The sequence below is a fragment of the Pseudopodoces humilis genome, chromosome 3 (assembly GCF_049639895.1).
Source record: "Pseudopodoces humilis isolate 2021_Gansu_Grassland_sample_001 chromosome 3, ASM4963989v1, whole genome shotgun sequence".
Lineage (NCBI taxonomy): Eukaryota > Metazoa > Chordata > Aves > Passeriformes > Paridae > Pseudopodoces > Pseudopodoces humilis.
This window is the reverse complement of record NC_142202.1, coordinates 102,583,097-102,603,587: the sequence shown is the minus strand read 5'-3', so window position 1 is coordinate 102,603,587 and position 20,491 is coordinate 102,583,097. Positions and strand designations below refer to the sequence as shown.

At 40.9% G+C, this 20,491-nt stretch overlaps 1 protein-coding gene across 5 annotated transcripts in view; it reads left to right on the top strand.

Moving 5' to 3' along the window:
• The first annotated feature begins 7,589 nt into the window (after positions 1-7,589).
• Positions 7,590-20,491, top strand: part of CYRIA (CYFIP related Rac1 interactor A) — a 55,945-nt gene continuing 43,043 nt past the window's right edge. For 4 of the 5 annotated variants that reach the window (XM_014251486.2, XM_088053547.1, XM_005521846.3 and 1 more), the window contains exon 1: positions 7,590-7,722. The gene's annotated coding sequence lies outside the window, so the exon portion shown is untranslated. The remainder of the gene's footprint in view (positions 7,723-20,491) is intronic. The other variant, XM_088053548.1, reaches the window with a different exon arrangement.

The window sequence follows — 20,491 nt, the reverse complement described above, 5'->3', positions numbered from 1 at the left end:
ATATAGACTCAATGCTTGTAAGAAGAGATGTAAGGTTACTTAGAGAACTCAGAAGAACGTGATCAGCTTTTCTAGTTCAGATGCCAGAAAAAGGCCAAAACAGTTTACTAAGAATATTTACTTTTTTAAAAGTAGTTTTAACATCATCTGGCCAAAGGATAATATATGAGCTATAATTATTCTTATTCTAATAAGACAGAAAAAGGAATAATGCACTTTTGGGAAGTGAGGAAAGCATTATCTCAATGTTCCTAACACTTCTGTTGCTGTGCTGTTTGCATTACATGCTAGACAAATGATAGTCTAGGCTTAGAATGTCTTAATTGTAGAGGGCTTAAATTGTGTTCATGTTGGCACCATCTCAAATGGAATCTAACAGTACTGATACACTTATATTTTCTTTGAATTTTTGTACTCTTTTTTAAAGAGGTAGCATTCTTGATTTTTTAGATTTTAGGTGAAAAAAGAATTATAGGAAAGTGAGTATTTTTTTGTCAAATGACATGTAAGACAGTTTTAAACTTATCTTCCTTAATCTCAGATTAAAAAAAAATAAAAAAGGCCAGCTTTCTATTGCTTTGCATGTAGTATAGATGTTTTACATTTTGTGAAACATGGACAAAAAAAGTTGACTAGGTTTACACCAAATGATTTTCATACATCCTGATACAGAAAAGAACAGACAAATCCAAGTGACTTTAATAAAAGCTATGTGCTTTAAGTTATTTGCTATAACAGATGAGCCAAATAATTGTAGAAGAATTCTTCTTCTAAATTCCTTGAGCTTTCTGGGCACTAAGCAGATGCCTACTCCAGGAACAATCAGCCCATGTCTCTCCACACCATGCTGGAGGCTGTCACATCTACTCATATCTTCTTCTAGAGTGAGCACATCTTAATGTGGTTCAGTCAAAATAAAATGACCCAGGAGAGAACTACTACTTAAACTGCTTCATCTAACCTGTCTCATTTTGACTACAATAGCTAATTATCCCAGCAAATATCTGGGGACAAAAAACTGAGGCAAGCTGTGAGTGGTGATGTGGTGGTACCAATACAATGGAACTGAGAAGATGACATTCATTCACACCTTAATGCTCCTGCAAAGGAAGGTCTGGATCCTGCAAATCCTTTCCAAACAGTTTATGCAAGAGAGGGTATTAGATCATATTTGGTTGGATGTATTCTTAAAACAATGCATACATAAAGCATCCACTAAAAACAGTATTAAAAGCTGCAAAGTTAAGATTTTAGGAATTAGGAAACATCAGAATCAAGATTTTCATGTACATTTCCCATAGTCCAGTTGAGCACCTACCCTTCTTTCTGGATGAAAAGCAGAGGCTTGGGGGATTGGTTTATAAACAATGGGCATTCATGTATATGGATTTTGCAAAAGTTGGATCCACACTGATATAATATGGCAAATTCAAAGCCTGGCTTCTCCTATTACAAAAGACTGGAATCTAATTTAGCAACCCAACTGTTACTTCAAAACACTTGTGTAATTTCCTATAACAACTGCTCATCACTTCAAATTGGAGTCCTGGCCTTTTAAATTACCTACAAAGACCAGCTCAGTTGAAGTTTGGTGACTGTCATGGAATAATGGGGAAAAATTAGATGGCTGATATTCCCATTTTCATCAGTTCTGTCCTCCTCTCCTTTGAAAGAACCTGATTTACTTCAGGAAAGCTTTACTGCTTATTCCTGAAGCATATTTTGAATGTTGTGTTGGTCAGTAGCTATATGGATGTAACTTGAAAGAAGGGTCCTAGGCCACCTGAAAACTTCAGTGGCTCAGGAGTTGCTTCAGAAACAGTTCTCTTGCTATATGTACATTTAACTCTGACACGAGCACAGGAGAAATTACTAAGGACCTTTTCAATTGTCTAATCTGAATTTATTCTGGGTATAACTGAGTCCTACTGTCAGCAGAGGAAAATAATTTTAGGAGTAGAACAGCAATAGCTATCATGTTCACTGAGGAGCAGCTGTAGGGTTGTGGATCAGCTTACCAGCCATGCTGCTAGAAAAAGCATCATTTATTGTGGTTGCTTGCAAAGGAACTACATAGGCCTGGCTGTTCAAAGTATTCAGACTCCATGATTTTGATCCAGGCTGAGAGCTCTTGAGGAACACAAATTTAAAAAAAAAACATGAAAGAATAATCAACTTTTATAAATGTTCTGCATTTATAGAGTATTATACATGATACATTTCTAGAAACAAGCTTTATCTCTGATGAACTCCATCGATCTTACCAAAAATTATTAAAAAAATGTTTTGTAATACTAGAATATACCAAAGATACACAGGTTTCTGTAAATCACCTTTTATAGCAAATGTGAAAAAAAATAACTGATCAAAAACCACCAAAACCAGAAGACAGCTCCCTGAAAAATGTCCTTTCAATGACATTCACACATGATATGATAACACATATATAGAGCACTTCAACTTCGTGTTGCTGTAGATGCTGTGTTAGCTTCTCAAGCTTTCAAGCCAGCATTCCTAGGTGTGTGAATGTTGGGAGCCTTTGGTATTCTGCTTCTCTCCGTAAGTTCTATGTGAGTTTGGTGAAAAATACAGGATTTTCAACCCAGAAAATCACAGAGAATGAGCAGGGCTGTGGTTTGGGATAATCATGACTTCATGGGACACAGGTTGGGCTGCTGCTTGCTTTCCATGTTTGAGTAAAAAAGTATCTGAATCATGCCAGACACACATTTAAGCTGGATAAAGACACTGAAGGAAATGTCTAACAGATTGCTTTTCAAAAATCTAACTCACATAAATTCCTAATCATCTATCTATAGCTCTGAACGATGGAAGTTATCCATCTTGTATTCTCCTGATTCCTGCAGTATTGGTTACCTCATTTGCATAAAATGAATAGAATAAATTGTTACGAATCCAAAAATATACGGTTGCCAGGATACATCTTGCTCGATGCAAATGAAAATGGGTTTGTGCCGACCAGCTTAAAGTAGTTTGGAACTTAGGCATTTTCTTATTAACATTAATAGTGATAAATGAAGCATTACATATCAAATGAGCTATTGAAATTATTAATATTTGTTTGGCAAAAGGAATGTTACTTCAAGCAAATCCGAACTAATGGTTGTACAATGTAATTCTCCTAAAATACCCTGAGCTTTTACTGTAGAAGCAGCATTCAGAGTGAGTACTCCATGCTTCTCATTTATAAACTCTTGAATTTAATAGGTAAGTTTCTTGTTAATTATTTTTATGATTTCCAGTGCTACAGCCTTACCAACAAGCATCAATCAGTGCATAGAAACACTACTATTATGCTTTGTTCATGCATAACATGTGGGTAAAGTAGTTATAGTTGACAATCATATCCAAAAAAAAGTCCTAGGATCTGACCACATTTCTATACAATTATACAGACAAACTCTTATTTAATGTATATTATTCTGGCTTCTAAAAATGACAAAAATATAATTTATTTTTATTTTAAGCATTATATTTTATAAATCTCAATTTTTAAGCTGTACACATGCATATCAATAATTTTAAAAGCCTGCACCAAAAATTAAACTATAACCGTTTCTTGAGTAAATTTGTTTAATTTGCATTGAATGCCTAATGAAGATAATTAATGCAAAAAAAAATAAAATTATTGGTTGCCATTCAAGTATGTCTTTACATGTCTATACATATCTTTAAAAGGGGATTATATATCCTATATATTGACTTCCAAACAGGTAGATAGACAGGGACCAGATTTCCAGCTGTATTTAGATGAGAGTCCAGTGTTTTTGGTGAGTGGTGTAGCTGCTCTCATCTGCCATGGGTGGTCCCTTGTCAGCAAAGGGCTGGCTGCCCATGCCTCTGCCAATGTCATGTGCCAGCTGATACAAGAGAGAAACTGGGGGTTACTACTCTGAGAAGAAAAAACCTTCATGCTGAAGATACCTGAGACAATAGAGATGAGGAAGTTTTCTCTATCCCCTTATTAATGGTCGGTTCTTTGATAGGAGAGAAAGATACTGACAAAGCCACAGCAGCACTGTTCTTTCACAGGAAGCAATTTCAGACACAATTCAGAGTTGTGAAATTACAGATTAACTCCCTCCTCTCTTCTTCTGATTTTTTGTGTCTTGGAAGCTACTGGCTTCACTCCTAATTTTCAGTCACATAACTGAAAAAAAAAAAAAAGATTATGTCCCTAAATTATAAAATAGCACTGGGTTTCCTCTTCACAAGTTGCCATTACAAAAAAATCAGTGGTACTGTGAATTACACAAGTGATGACAGGATTGTACTGAATATTCATATAATTTATTTCATAGAATATATAATTATCCTTTTTTTTCTGTGTTAGTCACAAAAGTAAAGGGCTTCCAGACTGAGGAAATGATTAAGGGTCTGATGGAATGGGCACTGAAATTAAAGACCCTCTCCTTTGAATTTGGTAATTTCTGAACAAAGCTCTAAACCTTTCTTCTCCTGAAAATGCTCTTTGTGCTAACCTGCTTCCTTTCAGTCTACACAGAGCTAAAATGAGTATTAAGGAAGATTTCCTTTTATTCTACAAATAAACTCCCACATGTAATACTGGAGAAAAGTGCTGGATAAATACATTAGTTCTGCTTAGCAAGTTAAACATCAAAAGCTGAAAACACATGTGGCCATCTGTTCTGAGACTGCTGGTTGCATTCAGGTGATTTTGAAGGCAATTCTGCATAAAGCCATGGGTTTAAAGACTTGCAAGGCACCATACTCTACAAAAGACTAAACAACACTGGTCCAGGTAGATAAAAATACAAGGATTTGCCAGTATTGCAGATGACTTTATGAATCATTCCTGTTTAAAAAAAGAATCTATGTCACCATTAAAATTTCAGCAGGTGTTATAAGGCCAGCACCTAAAAAAATCCAGAGATTGCTGCTTTGCTGCTACGCTGATATGTCCCAGTTGAGCCATGGCAACTGGTTGTGCGCACATTGTTATAACTGTGAAATAAAATGTGTTAAAATCCCCTCAGATTTCAGATTGCAAATCAATTTGGATGGGATTCAGTGTGAGATTCAGACTCCTAAGTTTTAGATGTTTGTCAGCAGGTGTCTTTAGCTACGTGACTTAAATTTCCATTGCAGTGATGACAGATTCACTTAGGTAGCAATGGACATTCTGACCTACATCTACAGGTGACAGGATCTACAGGTGCTTCTGAAAGACCAGTAGAAAATAAGGCAAGATACCCAAGGGTAACTTGAAAATCTTTGGATGTTTATGCTCATCCCACTGAAGGATCATGACTGGGGTAGCTTTAAGCTGTGACAACCAGACTGTTACTGGCTGGCCCATTGCATTGCTCACCAGAGAAATGATTTTAGGTGCCCAACTGCTTCTTGTGATGTGTGAAACAACTTCATGAAAGCACCAGACACCAGACCAGCACTTTAGTACTGCCTGTAATAGGAGATTAGACACCTAAATAAAGTCTAAGAAATTGAGATGTCTGTATAGCCAAATTTAGAGGCACAATTCACCTTTGTAAATGCAAGCAACATCCTTTCACCTGAGAAAGTTTAGGGTCCTTGAGGCATTGGGATGGGGCTGGTAGAGATGAGACAGAAATTTATGAGTGTCCTGCATCTCTTCAAAGAAAAAAACTGGGTGATATGTGAGATCACTCACAGAGTCTAAGTGATAAGAAATTACTTTACTGAGGAATTTGATCCCTACCCAATGTGCTGCAAACTGAATTTGTCTCACACAAGCACTAAGGTAACAGTTTCACACAGACAGTTGTGGCTTGGCTAATATGCCAATAGGCAGTTAAATAATTGTTTCCTGGTCTCTAACGTCATCGTCTGAAGCTGAGAATCTGAAATCTATCACTCGCCTGTCATTTCCCCTACGGGCTGATCAACTTCAGTTTTATGGTAGTATGTGACGCTACATGTAAATGTTCTACAGTTAATTTCATCAATATCTAGCAGTCCCTTTATTTTGGTAGGATTTAAAAGTTGGATTTTTCTAACTCGTAAATATTACCTGCACACAAAATAAAAATATTCTTCTGGCTAAGTCCTTGATGCATTCAGTGCAGACAACTTGAGACCATACATAGCATGCAGTCATAGAGTCAGGATATTTCCAAAAGATGGGTGACAGCTGCCTCTTCTTTTGTAAAAACATCCAGTTCAAGAGAGGACCATTATAAAGCAGTCAGAATGCATGCCCCAGAAAAATCATTAAAAGAGGACATTACGTTGCTAGCTGGGAATCTGAGGTTCAGTTCTTTCTCCTGGTTCAAGTTTTCCACGTGATTGTTCTTCCCGCTTGAAAGTGGAGCAATGCTATTTACTTCTTTTAAAAGGTACTTTGAGACTTGTGGGTAAAAAATGCAAGCCAGCAGCTCAGTGTTCTACTAAGCTGGGTGCTGTGAGGGTAGCTATACTAAATGTGGTACAGCAACAGACACACAGCCTTTTAATAGACTAAGTGTGTCACTTGAATTATTTTCTAACTAGACAATTTGGAATTTTCAGACCAAAAAAAGAACAATTCAAGGACATCTGGATCCAGCCTGGGTAAAGGGAAGAAGTTAAATCATGAAAGTTATGCTGCTCTGGAGTGCTTGATTGGAGGAAGTGACAGGCCAGAGGGTCAAGGCAGCAGCAGGCCCTACACGCTCACAGCTCCACCAAACCACTCCACTTCGCAGCGCTCCAAAACTTGCCATATTCATGAGAATCGCACCTCTCAGAGCACACAGCTCTCCTCAGCACATTTGCCCCAGGCGGGACGCAGCTGTGAACTCTCAGGTTCACTGGCACAGAGCTGTGATGGCTTTGTGGTCAGCATCACAGCTTCTCACATTTAAAGAGCTCAGCAAGCAAAGCCCTTTGAACAAATCAGTAGGTATTTCTATACTGTACTTCTAATATTGTCACTTGTAGGTTTTGCTTTGTTTTTCTTTTCTTGCTTTCTCGCTGTAAATGACGCACAGACTGGCTTTTGGGGAAGGGGGAAAGCAAGTGCTGCACAGCCATTCTGGCGACTTTAACCTCATTTAACCCTCAGCACAGCAAGAGGAAGTACAAAGTATTTTCACGAGCTGTGAATGGGCTCAGATCTGGTTTTGACGTCTTGAGGAAGCGCTGCCTTCTGCAAAGCCAGAAATACAAAAAAATGTGAAGTCCCGAGCTCCAGGGTTTACACACAGACACCGTCCCGTCCCATCTCCCCCCACCCCAAAACAGAGGCCATCGGAGAGAGGGGGATGGGGTCCCTGCGAACGGGGAGGGTTTGGGTCAGCGCCGATGTCCCCGGGCGGGGCGCAGCGCGGGTGACAGTCACACGCACCCCGGCCCTGATTCCTGAGCGGACAGCCCAGCGCCCCGACCCGCCGGCTGGGGAGCCGGGGGGTGCCCGCGTACGGTCTGCACAGGGTGGGGAACCCATTCCTATCCCCATCCCCATTGCTATCCCCATCCCCATTGCTATCGCCATCGGAGGGGGCCTCGCCCCGCGGCGGCGGGAGGCGGGTCCGGGGGAGCCGCGCCCGGGGCGGGCGCCGGCGGGAGCCGCACGCAGCCACCGCGGGGCGGGGCGGCTCTGCCAGCGTCGCGCTGGGCCGGGCGGGCTGGGCCGCGCTGCAGCGCCGGCGGCTGATTCGGAGGCAGCGGCGGGGGATGGACGAGGGTACCTGCGGCGGCCAGCGGCGACGGGCGGCCCAGGTAAGAGCGGGGAGGCACGGCGGGGCCAGGGGCTGCGCCAGATGGGGGCTGAGCCGCCTCTGCCGCTCCTTCTCTCGGCGCCCCCGCATCGCGGCGGGGCGGGGACGGCGCGCTGCAGCCCCGGAGGTGCCCCGCTCCCCTCGCCCTCTGAGCCTCCGCCTTTGTGCCCGCTCCCCGGCGCCGGGTCACCCTCCCCGCGGTGCCCCTGCCCCTCGCGGCGGGGTCTGCGGGCGGGGGGACCCGGGGGGACACAGCCAACTGTTGCCTGGGAAGCGCCGGCCCCGGAGCGCTGCCGGCGGCCCCGCGGCCGTGAGCGCCGGGGGCGGGAATCGCTCCCAGCCCCTCTCGGAGAGGCACCGGGTGCGGTGCGAGCCCGAGCGGAGGCTCCCGATTGGCCTCGCCCAGCCGGGGAGACGCTTCCCCGGCCACTGGGCTCTCGTGGGTGCAAGTCTCCGGGTTTTCGCTGCCGGCCGGTGGATGCCGGAGCCGCCGCGGCCGCAGGGACGGGCTGTGCCCGCTGCAGCGGAGCTCCGCGCTGGCCCGGGCTGTGGTTCAGACAGCGCGTCGCTGTGCCTGGCTGGACTGAGTGCCATGGCGGGGGATGGGGGCAAAGGGAGATTAAGGTTCAAAGTTTAGTTATACCGAAAACTTTCTATTCCAGCTGCTGGTGATTGCTGGATGCGGGGTGCCATAAGCGTGGTGTTTCCAGAGGGATATACCTAGACAGGAGATGAAAGACAGGCTCTGTAATGCTGCATTCATCTCGTTTAAATCTCTGTCCATGTTGCGAGGTGTTACAGCGAACAAATAACTCGCTTGCATCTATTCTTCCTATTATTAGTTTTCTCCTAAATTGATTCCAAGACTGTTTATTTATTTTTATCTGGGGTTTGTTTTGCTAAGGTCTCGGTAATACATTGTGCCACTGTGTAAAATCGAAGGATCCGTAATTCACTGGCATCACAGCGAGGCTCTTAACTGCACAGGCTTTCAGTGCTGCTGCTAATAACTTGCCGAGGGTAGAGATGTGAGTTGATTTCCAGCCTGTTCCTGGTCTCTAATTGCTATACAGACCATCTTTACACTCTCTGTTTTTGTTGCCAGTTCTAAAGTCAGTTTATACGTGTTTGGGGAAAGGGTAGGTTAAGGGGGACAGAGATGTCTTTGCTTTTCTTCTTCTGTTTTGACCATCTGCAAGGCCATAAAAAAAAAATTAAATTATTTAGGCAGTGAACTCTTGGGGGGGGAGATTTGGAATGAAATACTGTCGTGACATGAGGTTTGTCTGCCTTGTGGGCAGATTTTCACATGCTCAGCACAGCTCTACGAAAATACCCCAACTGCTATTACACAGGGAAGAACTGAGCTGATATTTCCTTTTTCTCTGTTATGGTAACTTTCATATTTCTGTAACACGTAAGGAAGACTGTTACATCAGCAATGTACTCTTTTAAGTAATTAAAAAAATAAATGTTGAAATTGCTCATGTTTAAATCTCCTTTCTATTCTTCTGTAGTAGCACCACTCCCCCTTCTCACCAGGCACAAATTAAAAACTAATGGTAAAGTCCTCCTATTTTCTGTGGTAAATTTTTAAAACGTGATTTAATGACACTAAATTGCAGATTATGGGAACATCATGGAAGGTTTGACTTAAGTTTATAAAAAGCGTAAAACAGCAACTAAGTATAAAATTCTGAGAATTTTATTCTTCAGCTTAAACTGCTGTAGTATCATTTAACTGCTGGTCTTTAAAGTTCCACTTGATGTAAACTATGGCAAGTATAAGCAAGGAATTCTGAGTTACTTTTATGGTTTCTCAAAGACTGCAGTATTTTACTGCACTCTGCTCTGTACTTTTTCAGTACCCTCCTGTGCTGCTTTTGCAGTGATGCTTTGTTTTTTCCCCCATGAACTTCTGCTCTTTATTAAAAACTGAAAATAAACAAACCACAAGTGATTGAAAAGACGGTGTATACCAATAATTAGAATAAATAAACCCGTTGATTAAGTCAGAAAGGAAAAATGGTGATCATCTTGGGTACTATTGCAGTTACTGTCGTCAGATGTCATTTTGCCATGACAGTGAGTCTGTTAGTGAATTTTACAGTGCTGAGAAGATAATTCATTGTTAGTGTGCTTAACTTGTCCTTATGACATCATTTTTAATGCTGTTTTGTCAGGCTGAAATATCTTGTCCTCAGCAGTATGTCAGCCTTACAAAAACATTGAGGATTTGCATGTGCAGTATGTTGCAGATTTCCACATTATGTGATATACAAAACGAGCTTAAATACTAGATGTTATTTAGATGAATATTAATTCCTGTATTTTAACAGAAATAATATTTTGTGGATGTACAGATACTGTAAGTAAGACCTCTTTATCATATTTTTATCTACTTCAATGCCATTCTAATTAGAGTTTTTGGAGAAACTGTAAAATGTTTTCTGTGGAATTACTGGCATTCTTTAGCACTAAATGTATATTACATGCAGTAGCACATGAACTTAATCATTTGATTTACTTTTTATACAAACCAGAAAAATGCTATTCTATATCCAAACCATGTATATGATCCAGACATCATTAAGTCTCCTGTTAAAATCCCTGGAGACAAACAAGGTATTTTACTGGGACCTATAATGTCAGTGGATAGGGGTGTATGGATGCTAATATTATGTTAATTTGAAGCAGCCAAACCTTTTAGTGTTTCCTCTCTACTGAATTCAGTATGTATTTGGATCCATTTCAATATTATCAATCATTCTTTTAGCAGTGCTTTCTACTCATGTTATCTAGGAATGCAAAACAGTAACACTAAATCAGAGAAAACAGTTTGAGAGGCATGAATTAAAATATTTAATATATGGGGCAGTTTGAGAGTTGTAAAAAATGCAGTCATAAATTTGAATTTTGTTGTTTAAATTAAAATTGTAATAGAAGCTGCTCTGCACTTGTATGAATGATGATGAGAGCAACCTCGATGATTTGAACTGTACAGGTCCTAATTGTTATGAAGTACTAGGAATTTACCATTCTTCTACTTAGAGGAAATTCCAATTAAAATGAAAAATGCAGCTTACTTTCTATCTTTACATACTGCTCAATACAAGTTCTTGATTTAAACTGGTAGCAGTAGTAGATTCTACAGAAAAAATAACAGTAGTAGGTATAAGACAAGAACGTTTCAGGACTGGTGTGACCCAGTGCAGCACTGACACACAAGTGCTTGAAAGATTTTTATTTAGTATTGTGGGTTTAAAATGTTTGGAAATGATGCCAACATGAAGATACCAACCATGAGATTTAGTTAAACATCACTCAGCCTTACCTTAACTCAAGAATGGTTACTTTGGCATGCTAACAACTAAAATACTCTTGTCTGATTTATAAACTTGTCAAAAGACTACAACATAGTAGTAGAAATAGAAAACAAGTGATCTGGGGGACTTCTTTGTGCATATTACCTTTTTTTTTTTCCCCTCCTGTCCATGACAGTACTTCTGTAGTGCCTTTCATCATAGACAGGTTGGCAGATTTTAACAGCATGGTTTGGATGACCAGCAGTGCAAAAGGTGAAGCTAATGCATAAGTCCTAGTCTTATCTTTGAGTAAATCTGTGCAAGGAATTTATGATGCTTTTTAACATGTGAAACATTAATTTTGAAGGATCCAGTAGCAGTGCAGCTTGTAGTGTTAAGTGTGCCTATCATAAGTGCTAGTCTGGTTTGGTTCAAGTCTTGGATTAATAAATGTGATTTCTGAACATGTGTTCCTCAGGCCTGGTGAAGAGCATCCATAATATCCATTCAGCATAGGTGTTGTCGTGTCTAGAATATGGCATGGAGCATACTGAAATCTTGAGTTTGATCCCATTTGTCTGTGATGATCTCGGGATGACAGAGTACAAGTTCGCACACTTAAAAACATTGTGGATGTGGTTTGGTGTTTTTAAGGGAATGTGTAGACTTAAACTGACATTTTAAATTAAAGTCATTATGTGCATGTGTATACACTCTCTGATACACATAGGTTTAACTTAAAATTTAAATAGTTGTTAGAAGCTTTCTTATATATAATTTATGGGATTTGGGGAAGGGGGGAAATTTTTCTCTCTGCTGTATTACGTCCTGAATTCATAAATTATTTGAGTGGCCTATTTTACAATTAGATGTCTCAAAGCTGAGGTTGATGGTCTAAAATCCATGTCTGAAAGCACACTTTTCTACATTTCTTACTGTGAAGAAAAAGAGCTTCTGTTCTGTGCCCATCCATAGCTGTTACCACTGAGACTGTTCTGGAGAGTGGAATCTCTCTCCTGCCTAACTGCCTTCAGCATCCAGAGATGGAAATGTTCCCTCAGGATTAGAAAAGCTTGTTTTGCTAAGAAATAAGTGTAAGCTATTTACTCAAACTTGAGTAGAAGCACTTGCAATTATGTTAATCTCTCTTCTCTTCATGTTTTATGGTGCAGTAGTTGCATCCAGTATTCATTGTGACACTTTATTCTCTGTCCTTTTCAGCTTTAAGTACCTTGAGCTCACATCACCCTCTTCCCAAGAGAGTGAAACATGCAGTGTCATAAGCTGTCCTTTATTTCACCTGCAACCTTTAGAAAAAAACAAAACAGTGTTTAGGCCAGAGGCCTAGACTCCTGCCCTGTGATTAAGGCATTCAGGTGAGGGAAATCTGGTTTCTATAGGTGTTTCATTCATTCATACAGTAAATATTTTTCCATTTCATAACTTATGCTGGAATAGTCTTAGGACAGACAGCAGGCTGTGGTTTAGGGCACTACCCTGGTGTGCAGAGATGTGGTTGGGAGGCAGTCTATCAACCTGAAAAGAGCCTACCACCCACTTCTACTTCCTCTGAGGTTGCTTTCCTGATGCTTTTTAATAGCTCAGTGGTGCTTGAGGGCATGCTCCTGCCCTCTCATCTGAAACTTCAAAATTGCATGACGCCTTTCCTCGGGAGCTTGTGAAAGGAATGACTTCGTATCCTGCTTCTAGAGAGGCCTGAGGGTTTTACAGCCCTTTTTAATAACATAGGTACCTCTTGAGCTTCCAGGAATAGGTGACATGAGTTTAAGGTACTTAAACTCACAACTTTCTTACCTATTAGGTTAGGTGGTTCCTGCTTGCTATCACAGTTATCCTACTTTGCCTTATATACCCAAATTTGTTGCAGTCGTGCTCAAAATTCTCCTGTGAGTCCAATTTGAGTTTCTAGACTTATATGGATTAGTAAATCTAAGAGTATAGATTTTGAAGGGATGAAGCCAGACTTTGGCAAGACAGGACTTCTGGAGAAAGTCTTCCTTTTTTGGGTTAGGGTGCAGTATGAGTCTGGTTTGATTCAATAGTCCAGTGTAAATGTTTTGTCCTGGATGAGATGCTTTGCAACGACTGTTACATCTACACTTGGTTAGGAGGCCAGAAGACCCATGTCCTGCATAGACCCATGTCCTGGAGCCCCTACTGGGGTGTTTCAAAACAGCTCAGTATTATTTGCCTCTGCAACTGAACTGAGCCCAGTTGTGTCCTAAGACTATTGTTGCCTAAGATGTATGTGGTTATTCTGAGAAGTGGGAGGAAAGGGCTGTTCTCATGTTTTTTCAAAGATATTTCAAAGCAAACCTGCTTTCTGTTTTATTTTATTTATTGTGAGTGTATTTAATACCTTGCTTGATCATTACAATTTTCATTTTGCAGCTGCCCCAGATAAAATCTGGAAGGTTAGCTTGAGTTAATGGCTTTTTGAGAGGAGGGGAAAAAGTTCATCTTCTGGTTTCTCTTGTGCATGTTAATAGTGGTGTGGAGCTGTGGGGCCAAAATTCATTACTGTATTTAGCTGGTATCGAAATGCTGAGTGATGGTACCACTTGCAGAGTACAATTGGTTTTGGAGAAGAAAGTAAATTTTCTCTGATAATTGATCTTTATGATTCTAACTCCAGTAACTTAATTCCAGAATTGTGTTTAAATAGCCTCCATGGGAGATATACGTAGTATGTATGTACAATACAGTAGTATTTATTTGGTATGGGTGATCTGTTGGTCCTAATTTTTCAGAGGGGATTGCTATAATACTGTGCAATCTGGGGAGGGAAGCAATGGCAAGGGGAAAATTCTGTAACATTTCTCAGAGTTGTTGGGATCTGTTTAGCTTTGAGAAGACTAGATTATTAAATTTATTATGTTTTATTTCCAGGAACATTCTAATTTTGTCTCAGTTGTACTTTGTCCCACCCACATACACACAGTCTGACTCCCTGTACTGTATTGCTCTGTAATTGCAGTATTTTGCTTCAAGGATCATCTGTAGGCAGTTGGCGACTTCTTCAAGTGCAGATTTCATGATGGGTGTTGGCATCTTTAGAAGCTTCTGGAAATAAGTCTGTAATCCTCTCCCTAATAATTGATGGTGGCAGAGGAAATGGGTTCTGATATTTTGTAACTTTTTGTTTTTTGTAATTTTCCCCAATTTTTTTATTATTAAAGCATAAAAGCCCTGTAGGACTGACAGGAATGCTTCCCTCACGCTCTCACAAGGCTGTGCTGCAGCAGGGCTCTGTAATAACAATTACTGCGGGGATGGTTTTGCGGTTCCAGATTGAGATCGTGATGGGGGCGCTGGAAAACGAGTCTCCCTCAAAATGTGTTTTATGCTCTGAACACATTAGGGATTATGCTATTATAGTGCAATACTTAATTCTTTGGGATTTATGTTTTTAGTTAGTGAAGGAATTAAAAAATCCACTTGGAATTTTTTATCAACGTCTCTTATATTCAACAGGAAAACAGAAAATGTTTCCTGATCTTGAAGTATTTTGGGACTGTGTTGCCTGTAGAACTGATTTGTGTTTCTATAACGAGATAGTCTTACTGCTTTTATTTATTTTATTTTTTCCCCAAAAGACAAGGACAGAGTAAACATACTAGAGGTGCTAGATGTATAGGTAGTACGTTTGTCTGGTTTTATACTGTGAGATGGAAAATTATTGGGCTCTGACTGCTTATGCCTTTGTTCTACAGAGGTTTTGATTCATTAAGGCACAGACAGTATCATGTTGTCCTTTACTGAACCCAAAGTAAAACTGCCAAAAAAAAAATCCCCTTTTGTTCTGCTGCTGAAGAACACTGTGGGCTGCCAAATCCTGACAGTCTGAGTCACCACAATTGTAATAAAGTGTTTGTACTTTGGTGATTGCTGTTATTCAGTGTCTTCTAATTTATTCATAAGGCAAAGGGACACCTACAGATTTAAAATACTACTTTTTAAAGAGATAGTCCATGTTTATAAAGAAATAACACTTGTCAGTAGAGAATTAAATACACTGTACTAAAACTTCAAAACTTCTAAGGAGTAAATAGTTAACCTTTAACAATAAGAAATATATACCTATATTTAAGAAATTCCATGTTTCATTCAAAAGCAATGCCAGACTTCAAAAAATGATGGGATTATTTTAAACTCTGTACTGAATTCTGGTGTTTTGGCCATCTGATCTGACCTGATAATGATCTGATAACCAGGGAGACTGCTTCCTTCCTAGAAAAAAACAACAAAAAAAAGCCAACAAAAAAAGTTTTAAGGATAGGGCCTCTGACCCTGGAAATGCGTATCTACATTTTAGCTTTGAAGTGTGGACTGTGACCTAGCAAGCTTAGCTCATGTAATTGAATTCAGTTGTTTTCAGCATCACTTCCAAACAAAGTAGTCAAGTTCTAGTAGTCAAATGAAGTTGTAACAATCAAGTAAAACTCAGAATGAGCATGCACAAGGAACTGGAGGAAAGCAGGGTGGCTCTGACTCGGTGGTACCCGTAAGGCTGACAGGTGTGTCCCACACTCAAAGCAGGTGTTCTGCCCGCGGCCATGTGCGCGCTGTGGTTCTCTGGCTGATGGATCTTGCTGCCTGTGCTTGGGTGGGAGATGGGAGTACTTACAAGTTCTTGGTGCAATCACCTGTGCATGGAGAGGAGGTGGGTTTCTTTATAATTTCATATAATTCTTTATAATTCTCAATACTGTAGCTGTTTATGGATGTGAGTCCTCATATTGTCTAGTATCAGTTATTGAGGCAGAAACAATGATTCCTTTCTTTCCAAGGATAAAATAACAATATGGCTTTTATTCTTGATACATAGGGAATTTTGTGTGTCACTTACCTTTCCCTAGCATTGAGCTAATGAAATTTACACAGATCTCTCTCTCAAAAAAAGCGCCAGATTTGCTAAACTGGATTATTTATAGCTTTCCCCAATTCCATCTTGTAGAGCTGCCGATGAAAAGAACTGAGGTGGGCGTGGATGGTAGACACTGGGACAGTGTCGAACACATGGAAATTCTTGCAGCAGAAAGTAGTATAATTTTAATTAGTGCTCAGTGTCATACTATCACTACAGCTGTTTCCCAAAGAAGAGGTTTGCCTGCTATTGACAGGATATTCACACAAAGGAAGGAGATGGTAGATAAGCAAATGCAAATATATTACATGCCTTCTATCCTTTGGTTTTTAATACATGCTGTGGTGACGAGTTCAGCGTGAAACAGTCAGTGACATGTAATTATATATGCATTAAGTGGAAGCTGATTCAGAGTGTCCCTCTCTGGGAGTATCTGTCCATAATGCACTGAGGTGGGGATGCGAGAGGAGCAGCAAAGCTCTGAGCTGCTTAATTCATGTGGCACTGCAGTCCCGCTCGGCTGCTGACTTCCTTTCTCCTTTTTTTTTTTTCCCATAAAAGGAGAAAAGTGCTGCCATATGACTTGCTTCAGAGAGAATCACAAGATGAGGTTGGGGCCGGAGGGAGGGGGCCGCAGCGGGGGGAGGTTATTCAGGTAGCTGTGTTTCTTCTACATGATGCAAAACATTCTGCTTTCTGTGTTTAATGTGGTATAGTGTTTCCTCCAACTGACATTGCAATCAAACATTTCATTCTTATAATAACAACTTCTTTTTTTTTTTTTTTTTTTTTTTTTTTTTTTTTTTTTCTTTCTGCATGGATGAGAGATTCTGAAGGGAAGGGATATTAATGAGTTTGGAAGGAGATAACTTCAATTCTTAGGGATTAGGCTGTCCTCCAAGCCTGCAGACACTTTCCTGCTGGTTGTTAAGGAATGACTGTATGTGGTATTCTCCCATCCTGTGCCAGTGACTGTAGGTAGGCATGCCTGAATTCATTGCCTAATTTTGCACTGTTAAAAAGCTTCATCTCCAGTTTTTCCAGAAAGCAGACTAATTGGGTGATTCTCTGAAGATTTGCTCAGAGATCAAATCTGGACAACTCTGTGCTTTTTCACAAAGTCCTTGAGCTCTCTTACTCTGCAGTCTCACAGCGACTCTCTTTTGAAATAAAGCGAGAGTTGCCTGACTTCCTTTGACATATTCTGACAAAAAGCACAGCCCTCCCACTGAGGAGGGTCACAGTTTCTCCACAGAGCAAAGGCAATTAGCAGCTCTAAATGAGTTCCACCCAGTTTCTGGCATGGATTACTGGATGGTGTTTGATGGACTCCTGATTCTGCATCAGAGTGCACAGCAAGCACCAGGATGGTCAACTCCAACCATGCTACCAGCTAAAGTCCTGTATGTGTGTGTTCAAAGCCATCTCTCAGTTGATGATTCACAGTATTGATCAGCTTGGGTTTAGTCAGCCTTGTGTGTTCCCTTTATTTATTGATGCTGTGAAGCGATTTGGCATGGGGGCATACAAATCAGTTATCTCTCTTCTTGCTCAGTCCAACACAAGATGTTTTAGAAATCACAGCAAAATGGATGTGTCTGTACAAACCAGACTTTCTTCTTTAACAACTATGAAAAATGGAAGTCTTTGACCCAAACATTTACTTTCATGTGGAATGAAGTGTTTTGTCAAGGAGTCCAAAGGGAGCTGGAGAAAATTAAGATCTTTGTAATGAACAGTCATCTCCTACATTTCCTAGCATCACCCTTTACTAGTGTCACTGTAGGTGTCCTGGGAACAGAGCAAAAGGACCATACTAATTATGGATCTAAAGTAGGTTTTTTCCTAGCTGTTGGGTTTTTTTACATCAGAACTAGGATGTAAGCCAAGATCTGTGAAAAACAGATGTCTGTCTCATGCCTGCAGTGTTATCATCACTGGGATTTAATAAATTTGTTATTTCACATATGTGGGTGGGTTTTTATTGTGTTGTAGACAATTTTATTGTGTTTTTTTACTTGAAATATCTGACAGTTTTATGTTTTATTGGAGTGATGGTCTTTATGTTGAGATATATTTGTCATCTTTTCATCTCTTTGGAAGACTGAAATTGTACCTGTACTTCGAAGCACTACAATTAAAGTATTCATGGTTAAATCGGAGTGTGGGAGTTCATCTGGGACTTTTAGGTTGGAGCAGATGGTTATTAGGAGATTATTAGGTGGACTCACTGGACCAGATTGGCAGCTGGTATTGCGACAGTTGTAAATGGGTGCTCAGGCTTTTACAGAGTAATAAGCAGTTTTGTCAATACTGAGGTGGGTTGACCCTGATTGGATGGCAGGTGCCCACCTAAGCTGCTCTGTCACTGCCCTCCTCAGCTGGCAGGGAACAGAAAACATTAAGAAAAGCTTGTGGTTTGGTATAAGGGCAAAGAAGGATCCCTCACCTGTGACTGTCATAGGCAAAACAGACTCCACTTGGGGAAATTAGTTTAATTTATTACCAATCATATCAGAGTAGAATAATGAGAAATAAACCCAAATCTTAAAACACCTTCTCCCCACCCCACTCTTCTTCCTTTGCTCAACTTCACTGTCAAATTCTCTACTTCTTTCCCTCAAACAACGCAGAGGGACAAAGAGTAGAGCTTGCAGTTAGTTCAGCCCACCTCTGCCACTCTTTCCTCCTCACATTCTTCCTCTTCTCCACCATGGGGTCCTTCCCACGGAAGACAGTTCTTCAGAAACGTTTCTAATGTGAGTTCTTCCCATAGCCTGCAGTTTTTCATGAGGTGCTCCAATGTGGATCCCTGCCATGGATGCAGTTCCTCAGGAACAGGTTGTTCCAGTGTGGGTCCCCCATGGGGTCACAAGTGCTGCCAGCAAACCTGCTCCAGTGTGGCTCCTCTCTCCACAGGTCCAGGTCCTCCAGGAGCCTGTTCCAGGGTAGGCTTCCCACAGGGTCTCAGCCCTCTTCAAGCACCCACCAGCTCCACTGTGGGTCCTCCATGGGCTGCAGGAGGATCTCTGCTCCCCCATGGTCCTTCATGGGCTGCAGGGGCACAGCTGCCTCACCATGGGCTGCCCCAGGGCTGCAGGGCAATCTCTGCCTGAAGCACCTCCTGCCCCTCCCTCTGCACTGACCTGGGCTCTGCAGGCTTGCTGCTCTCATGTGCTGACTTTCTCTTTGGCTGCTCTTCTGCAGCAGTTTATTTCCTCCTTCTTAACTCAGTTATCCCAGAGGTGCTGCCACCATCACTGATAGGGTCAGCCTTGGCCAGTGGCAAGTTGTATTATCCCATCCTGTTCCCCATCACTGCCCTCCCCACTACCAAAACCTTGCCACAGAAACCTAATACACGGTACTGTTGCACTTAAGACTCCGAGGTCAGGAGCTGGCACTGAAGATGATGATCTGTAGGTCAGCAGTTGTGAAAGGATTGTATGTTCTTGTGAAAGAACATCTGAAAAGTAAGACTTTTCAGTCCCCTATGACACTATATAATCACATCTATACAAAGTTTTACACACAGTAATTCTTGCCAAGTACTGTATTTACATCCATATTTGCACCATGGTGCTTGTGTTCCTTTTTGTGCAAATTAAGGGTAAATGTTCTCAATTCAGGTTTGCATTAATTTTTTAAAAGTAATCAATTTGGGATTTCTGACTTAGATGAAAAAAAAAATTTGTGAAGGCATATGTAACTTTGTGAATTATTGAAAAAAAAACTACAGATTTGTTCCTAAAATGCAGGATCTTGTAAGATAGATTTCTTCCTTGCTTCCTTGCCTATCACTCTAATGTGGGTGAAGTTTGGAGAAGCACAATCTCAGCTGTGCATTGGAATGCATTTGATAGAGCTATGCCCATTTTATACCAGCTGACAATCAGGGCTCATGTTCTACTGGCAGCAGTCCAGACTTGCCAAAATTAAGAAATCAGATGCTCATGTTCAGTCCATCTGAATACATTAAAAAGCTCCAAAACCTAGCGGGTGCAGATTTTCACATGTGCTGCATATGATACTCGTGGAAACACAAATACTCCGATATTGAATGATTATGTCATTCTGTTCCCCTGATTTGAAAGCAACAATGACCTAGGCAAGGATGACCTGTTAATTCTGAAATACATTTGGCTGGTTATGGAATTAACTTCTAAAAATGATGTTGTCCAGAAGCAACTGGGTAGTGTATTTGTGATGCCTGTTCATAGTAGGAACTAAATAAGGAGTAGGTATGGCATGCGACTGCACTGTTACATTTTTAGTCCTGCTCATGACACAGTTTTGTTCTATGCCAGCTAACATTCTCCCAGATAATGCCCAAGCATAGTTCTGGGGTTAGGAGACATGATGGACTGTTTCCAAAAGGCTGTTTGGATCTGGCTGGACTGTATGGAGGAATAGGATTTTAGTTGTCCAGCTACAAGCTATAACATTTTCTGGTTCCAAGCCCAGAACATGGCTGTGTGCCCTGGTCTATTTTATTTTCTGACATACGTGTGGCCACAGATCCTGCTTTCCAGGAAGCTGGGATTCAGCAGCTTCTTTGGGAACGCAGGGGCAGTATT